The following is a 7,998-nucleotide window of genomic DNA, read 5'->3' on the forward strand; positions in this document are numbered from 1 at the left end:
TGTATGTCACTTCATTCTACACTACTACACTGTACTCTACTCAACTCTATTCTACTCCACTCTATGCCACTCCACTCTTTCACCTCTCCAGTTTACAACACTCACGTGTGCAGCACTTCACTCTATGCTATTCAATGGTACATTAATCCACTGTACACCACTACACTCTATGCAGCTCCACTGGATGCCACAACGCTCAGTGCTATTCCACTATACACCACTCCACGCACCTATATTCCACTGCTTACCACTAAACTCTCTGACACTCCACTCTACACCACTAAACTATATGCTACTCATCTGTACTCCACTCGACTGTATGCCACTCATCTATACACCAATCCACTCTACAGTATTAGACTATACACAACTACACTTTACCCCACTCCACTCTACAACACATTGCTCTACGCTAATGCACTCTAAACCACTCTAGTCTTTGCCACTCCAGTCTATGTCACTCCACTGTGTGACACTCTAACCCACATCCACTACACACTATTCCACTGTATGCAAGTCTACTATATGCCACTCTACCAATGCTATTCCATTTTATGTCACTCAACTCTATGCCACTCCACTGTACCCTAGTCCACTGTACACCTCTCCACTGTATGCCACTCCATTTTAAGTCACTTAACTATACACTACTTAGCTCTGTACCATTACACTATGCTATTGTACTCTATGACATTCCATTCTAGGCCACTCCAATGTACGCCACTCCTGTGTATGCCACTACAATCCATACTAGTCCACTGTACGCTATTCCATTGTCTGGAGTTCCTGTATAAGGCACTTCACGCAAAGCTATTGCACTGTATGACATTCTCCTCTATGCCACTCCACTGTTCACCACTACAATGTAGCCTATTCATCTGTACACCAGTCCACTATATGCTATTGCAGTGTACGCCACTACACTCTATGCTATTCCACTATACACCACTATACTTTACCTCACTCTGCTCTATGCCACCTCACTCTACATTTACATCACTTCACTTTATGTCAGTACACAACTGCATTATACCTTACTCCACTCTACACCACTTCAGTCTACACCACTCAACTGTATGTGACTCCGCTTCACTGTACTCCACTATACAACACTACTCTCTACTACACCATACTCGACTCTACGGTACGACACTCCAGTTAAAGATACACTTCTCGATGACACAAAACTGTATACTTTACAATACATTTTAATAAATTGTTTGTAAAAACAATATTCAAATTCAATGAAAAAAACAAAGGTTAAACTGTTGTTATAGTGAAGGAACACTTTACGTATTCTTTCTATACAACCAAATTTAAAGTACACAAGGATTACAAATTCTACAGTTATAGTTAAACGTTAAATTTATAATTTATGCACCCCTTTTACTTTAATTTTATTCTATAGCTACAAACTAAACTTAAACACAACATTTATAAATGCTAAACTTACACTTATACCTTTAATTTATCATTTAAGCAACACATTCAGATTATTTTATCTTGTGTACCTCCATACATAGTGTGTGGAACTCAGTAGTCACTAATACTGTGCCTCAAGTGATGAAAGGGTTTTATCAGTTTCCATCTTGGTGTGGATGGCAATAGCTAATCCTATGCTTAAAGACTTTTTTTTTTTAAATGGCAAAGGACTTTGTCACTATTCTAGCTCAGTATGGATGGCACTATGCTAATACTATGGTTAAAAACTCTGGTAGAAAAAAAGCGTTCCAGGTGCGCAATTGTAGAGTGCCATTGGAGTCCCCTATATAAAGGAGTTGCTCTCCACCTAAAATGTAGGAACTACCTAGAGTTCTCTATTTTCTTTTGTGCATAATTTATACACCACTCTTAGCCCAAATGAGTATTTATTTGCGATATACTGGTCGATCCCTTGTGTTTGGACAAAGCTATGTCTCTCTGACAATCTTCAACATGAGCAAAACACATCTGTCATGGACTGCTTTTAATCATTCCAGGTTGGATGGCATTTTCCAATCCTTAAGGAGAGGTGTGGTGCAGCTGCCAGAGCATCTGACACTGGAGCACAGGGCTCACTGTTCAATCATCGGGGGCAGCTCAGCTAAGCACCCTGTGACTCTGAACAATAGCTCACTAAATCTCCTCGACGGCCCCCAGTGCCGTAAGACCCCTAGGGGTGATTAGTTCAGGCTTTACAAATACCGGATACATACATACATATCAGCAATACTTTACCTGGAGTCGTAAAATGGAATTGTCATTTTTCATTTTGTGGTAGATGGTGATACCTAATCATATACTTAGCTGCAAATATGGCAGAGAACGTTGTCAGTTTTCTAGCTTAGCGTGGAAGGCACTGCACTAATCGTATGTCTAAAATTCGGCTAGAAAAAATACATTGGCAGTGAGCAGTTTTAGAATGTCAGTGATGTTGTAGAGTGTGCCATATAAGGGAGATGCTCTCTATTTAAAACCTGGAAACTAACCAGAGTTTCCTTCTTCCTTTTTGGCATAATTTATGTGGCATTCTAAGCTTGAAAGCTTGGTTTGACTTATACACGGCACTCCCTTGCGTATGGACAGAGCAATGTATATATGATGAGTTCTAATAAGAGTGAAAGCAATGTGTCAGAGACTGCTGTTATTAATTCCAGGGTGGCTTGGATTGTAGTTTGGGTAAACAGAGGAGAGAGCTAGGAAAATCAGATGGGTACATCCCTATCCCCAATTCAGACTATGAGTAGACAATGTGGAGGGACCCACTAGAAAACAAAATATCTAGGCTCACAGGTGCTAAAAGTCATAGCAGTTCCTGGGAACCATTAGGTTTTCTAAAAAAACACCCCTCACACACCAACCTAGTTGGTGTCATGTTTCATCATTGGGGTCCCAACCGGGCAGCCGAATGCCACCCGGCTGTGCTACAACGCCTGATTACAGCGGAGCGGGTGTGGTGTGATAGTGTGAAGTGCCTGGTGCAAGTTAAAATTATCTCTGGGAATCCTTGCCCAATGTACTTTATTGTTGGTGGCCCAGGATAAGGTTAAAAATGTCAAGGGCAACTATTGGAGAGGATTACTCAAGTTGTCAAAACGGTCTACATGTTTCAGCCCCCATGAAAAGATAAAAGGGCTTTCTTCAGGACCAGGTGAATAAGTGAGTGGCAAAAATTACCCCACGTGACGGTGAATTTCAACACATGCGCTAAAGTGTTTTATTGTGTTGGTGGTGCCATTATACTTACAGACCCACTTAAAAAACCTGTGTGGAGACTTTGACCAACAGATCGACTCAAAATTGTGCCCATAGTGGCGCTAATCACTGCTAAAAAACATTAATTTTATTTTGCAGTGTTTCATTGTGTGTCTTGTCTTTTTTTCTCTACACAGATTTTTTAAGTGGGTCTGTAAGTATAACAACAAAAACAAAAAATATCAATTTTGAAAAATAAGCAACAAGAACTATTAAGAGTCTTTTGTCTAACAATAAGAAGTGAAATAATCATCCTGTAAAATCTATGGCTACTTTTGACTAAGGTTCTTCAGGATAAGGAACAACATGTAACGGTGTGTTATGAGTAAGCCAGTGTTTGTCTGAGAGCAGACAGGTACTACATGAAGATATCCAGGTATCCATCTGGGAATCAAGGGGGGGGGTCACCAAAAATATTGTTTCAAATTCTTACCTGTGCCCCAACTCTCAAATGACCTTGATGAGCAGCCTGGAATAGTTTGGATTGTATGGCAGCAGGAGGAATGGTAACATCATTGCAAAAAAGCAGACCATCAACAACAGATAAATCACTGGCCACATGCGAGACTGGTCTGAGAGAGGCAAACAGAGACCTTTCCTTTGGCCAGTCTTTCATAAAAAATTCCATAACTAGGGCAAAAGATGTATCTTCTGCAATGGCGGACAACAAATCTTCACGTGAAAGGAGTTCAGAATTAGTTAAAATATCACCTAAGGTGGCTACTACCGATTAGACTTCTTCACATTAAAGTCAGTGGCGTCAACAACCTGAATAGGCATCCTGAATAAGAAATCCACTCTAGAATTTCTGTTACCAGAAATACAGTACATTCTGTAATTGTACTCCTGCAAGAGTGAAAGAAGTCTAACCAATCTAGTAGACACCTTTCCTGTGCTATTTCCATCAAGTAAATGTATTAAAGGCTTATTATCAGTCAAAAGAACAAAACTCATACCCCAGAGATATGTTTCGTTCTTTTCAACAGCCCAGGAGCAGGCTAACACTTCTCTCTCGATAGTGCTGCATTCAGACTTCGAAGTTTTAAGAGAATGTGAAGCAAAGTCTACTCTGTGTTCATTATTATCATAACAGTATATTATTATATTTGATATATTAATATATTTGATATATTATTATTATATTATTATTATTATCATAACATTATATTATTTTATATACATTATAATATCATGCATTATTATCATTGTATTATTATGATTATGAATAATATTATGTGGATGTCCTGATCACCATAAACTTTGGGGAACACGTCTGGTTTCTGCAAGGGTTTAAGTGTACTCCATAGCTGCTCATATAAGGTGTCTGATATAATCGTGATAGATGCCCCGGTATCGCCATCATATCAAGTTTGGTGGATCCAACATAAACGTCACAAATGGGCCCTTTTACAGATTTAACTTCCACTGCATCTACATCAAGTGTCAGGACAACCCTAGAGAGATCCTATGTACAGTCCTCTGTAACAGAGGCTATGTCCACAGAACCAACAGGAGAGTTATCTCAGCCACTCCTACAAACACCCTGGAAGTGACCCATTTTGTGACATTTAGTGCACCTTTTACCAAGGGCAGGATATGCGGGTTATTGCTGAAATGCATTTTTGAACCACTTTTATAGCAAAAAGATGGACTCTTTTTCTGTTGAAATGTGTTGTTTTTAGCCCTGAAAGTTAAAGCATTGTTTGAATCTGCTGCTCGCACAGTATTAGCAGGTTGTGTCATATTATCCAATATAATACATTTACTAGACATTAATGACATTCAATTGATTTAGCCATATCCAATACTTCAATCAAAGTTGGATCCCTAAATGAGAGAAGATTTTCCTGTATTTTTTTTAATTGCATCCAAAGACAAATTGATCCCTCATGGATACATCCAACGTTGGACCAAAATTGTATTTCACAGCAAGGATCTGAAGTGCAGAAATGCACTCTTCAACTGTTTCCTCTCTACATTGTTTCCTTCTATTAAGGTTGAACTTTACTTAAAATACACTTGGTTGTTCTGTGAAATTTCTCTTTAACCTGGTGACAGCTTCCAAATACACACCCCAGCCTTAACCTTCTACAGAGGGTTTAATTATAGGAAGGTTATCAAAAATTTGTTGAGCATCTGCACATAAATTACTATATCAGATAGTCTTTTTCCTTCTGCAGCGTCAATTGCAACCCAAAAATTTTCAAAAGCATACCATTCCTCCCAATGTTTTGTTGGCTTACTAGGATTCTGTAGAAAAGGCTGCATTTGTACAAACTATTGAAATCCAGACATATTTTCTCTTTGAAATATATAATATATATGTAATTTTAAATGTGCCTCCTTTTGGTGTAGAATCCGTAAATTCCAGTCTGTTCATCGTTTTTTCATGAATCTGCACCAAAACAAGAACGCCAAATGACATATGCAGCTTCAGATTCACTTTATGTACAATGGTCATACTATATCTTTGTTAATAATTAGCAATATCCATTTGCCAGTATTGAAAACGGCTCAAACCAAGATGGCCACCACGTTTTTATTGACATGCAAGCTACACACTTCATGCAATGCTCGAGCTACATGCAACACCTCTGTGTGCGGTCCAAGGCTTCGGCAAGGTCATTAACCCAAATTAGAAGGGATAGCCCCATTGGATAACTCACGGTTGACAATGCGTAAGAAGAGAGCCAAAATACAATTACGTAATCAAGCAAATGCAAATTCCAGGATTCTGGCTATCGGCAATCCAATGTGGAAAAGATGGACAAAGAGGACAATGGGGTACTGCTGGTCGTCCCTTATTGCCAAGTATGTTGTGGATGTAATTATCACCAGGAGCTGGCAAAATATGCTTTAAGTAGAAGTTTATTATATAAGAAGCTGGAGTCCACTTCCCGCAGGTCCGATCTCAAGAAATCCAAACCGTGTCTGAAAACTCAGTTGTGGATAGGATGGTAAAGGGAAACAACCTTTACAACGCAACTTTTACAACGCACTACCATTACAACAAAACTTTTACAACGCAACATCCATTACAACACATGCAATTACAATGCAACCATTACAACGCATGACACTACAATGCACACCACCACAACGTATGTCATTACAACTCAGTCATTACAATGCATACCATTACAACGCATAACATTACCATCCAACACTTACCCTACTGTTGCACCCCCTGGAGTTAGAATAGTAATTTTACCCCTACACTATCCAACACTTACCCTACTGTTGCACCCCCTGGAGTTAGAATAGTAATTTCTACCCCTACACTATCCAACACTTACCCTACTGTTGCACCCCTTGGAGTTAGAATAGTAAGTTTACCCCTACACTATCCAATACTTAGCAAAACATGCAATGTAATTTTATGTGTTGTAATGGTATGCGTTGTAAAGGTATTATGCGTTGTAATGGAATGCGTTGTAAATGTAGTTTTTTTAATTTCATTGTAATGGCATGCGTTGTGTTGGAATGCGTAGTAATGAATGTTGCGTTGTAAAAAATGTGTTGTAAAGGTATGTGTTGTAAAAGTGTGCGTTGTAACGTCATACATCCGATGGTAAAGGAATGCAGGCATGCGGTTAATTCAACCAAATGCATTTACAAACATAAACATTGCTCGTAATCACACTTGTGATCAAGCCTGTCATTTACAAACATAAACAAACCTTGGGATCATGCTAATGATCTACACTACACACTCTTAACCATTTCCTACATTATTAGTATCCTGATTCACCAGTTCATAATATAGTCACAAGCTTCCGATAGGCAAAGAGAAATATAGAATATCTATAGAGAAAAGATGAGGTAAAAACAGAATGGAAACAATTTACATCAGTAGTCATTTACCATTCTCACTATCAATGTATGTGCATGTAAGGAATAATGATAGTTTTGGCCTGAAGACAAGTGGTGATCATTTTACTACAAGTCAAATGGTGTATTTTTAGTGAATTTCTAGGTTTGCTTTTTAATGTAAGTAAAAAACTTTTTTTATAACTAACTAAAACATCACTTAAACCTTTGTTTTTTTCAGTGAATTATTTTTAATGTAAAGTAAGCTCTTAATGCCATATGTAACAACGCTATCACTTTACCTTTCTTTTTTTTTGTTGTCAATTTCTAGGATTTTTTTTAACATACGCTAGACTCTTTTTAGGTTGAGCCTAGTCAGCGCACATGCGCTGTCTGCAAGACCTGCTGTAATCACTAAAAGGACTCTAATCCCGCCTGCTGCTTACCATTTGCAGCCTTCTAATTGTTTCTTGACCCGTTACGTGACTTCTGTTTTCTTGGTGAGGAACACCGCTAAACTACACATTAATTTCCCCCTTGATTAGTGGCCATCCGATTTCATGCTTAAATGCAGGTGAGAGAGCGCAAACTGACTTAAATGTATGAGTACATCACACTTACCTGTAGTAAGCACAAATCATGAGGAGAAATGCCATGAGTGCTAATAGTATCTGCAATTATATTTTGAATGTATAGCTAATGTAGAGATTTAAGTAGAAGTGGAACTAATACAGAAATGTGTGACATTATATGATTTTAGTAGACGTGATTATTCCTGAATCCATGTCGTGTAGCTGTTAAAATGTAAGATGGTATTTGGTTAAATGCAGAAGGTGGTAGGCCTCAGGGCCAGAGCTGGAGGGAAAGGGAAGGTGGTTCTTTTCACGACACAGATTGTATTAATGTTTTGGTCATTGCATTAAATAGGCCATGATTTATAGAAATGTTTACTAA

Source organism: Lissotriton helveticus, chromosome 2_2 (assembly GCF_964261635.1).
Source record: "Lissotriton helveticus chromosome 2_2, aLisHel1.1, whole genome shotgun sequence".
NCBI classification, from domain to species: domain Eukaryota; kingdom Metazoa; phylum Chordata; class Amphibia; order Caudata; family Salamandridae; genus Lissotriton; species Lissotriton helveticus.